Source organism: Phyllobates terribilis, unplaced genomic scaffold (assembly GCF_046119375.1).
Source record: "Phyllobates terribilis strain yellow unplaced genomic scaffold, ASM4611937v1 Scaffold_11__3_contigs__length_659146591, whole genome shotgun sequence".
In the NCBI taxonomy this organism is placed as follows: domain Eukaryota; kingdom Metazoa; phylum Chordata; class Amphibia; order Anura; family Dendrobatidae; genus Phyllobates; species Phyllobates terribilis.
In genome coordinates, this window is record NW_027362771.1 from 596,729,484 (window position 1) to 596,730,178 (window position 695).

The window sequence follows — 695 nt, forward strand, 5'->3', positions numbered from 1 at the left end:
CCATACAGTGCTCTAACTATACCGCCATACAATGCTGTATGGCGGTACAGTTAGAGCACAGAATGGCGTTTTAATTAGAGCGCTGTATGGCGGTATAGTTAGAGCGCTGTATGGCGGTACAGTTAGAGCGCTGTATGGCGGTACAGTTAGAGCGTTGTATGGCGTTTTAATTAGAGCGCTGTATGGCGGTACAGTTAGCGCACTGTATGGCGGTACAGTTAGAGCGCTGTATGGCGGTACAGTTAGAGCACTGTATGGCGGTATAGTTACAACTCTATGGCAGTACAGTTAGAGCGTTGTATGGCAGTACAGTTAGAGCGCTGTATGGCGGTACACTTACAGCGTTGTATGGCGGTACAGTTAGAGCGCTGTATGGCAGTACAGTTAGAGCGTTGTATGGCAGTACAGTTAGAGCGCTGTATGGCGGTACACTTAGAGCACTGTATGGCGGTACAGTTAGAGCGCTGTATGGCGGTACAGTTAGAGCGCTGTATGGCGGTACAGTTAGAGCGCTGTATGGCGGTACAGTTGGAGATCTCTAAGGCGGTACAGTTAGAGCGCTGTAGGTCGGTACAGTTAGAGCGCTGTAGGGCGGTACAGTTAGAGCGCTGTAGGGCAGTACAGTTAGAGCGCTGTATGGCGGTACAGTTAGAGAGTTGTATGGCGGTATAGTTAGAGAGTTGTACATCGGTACA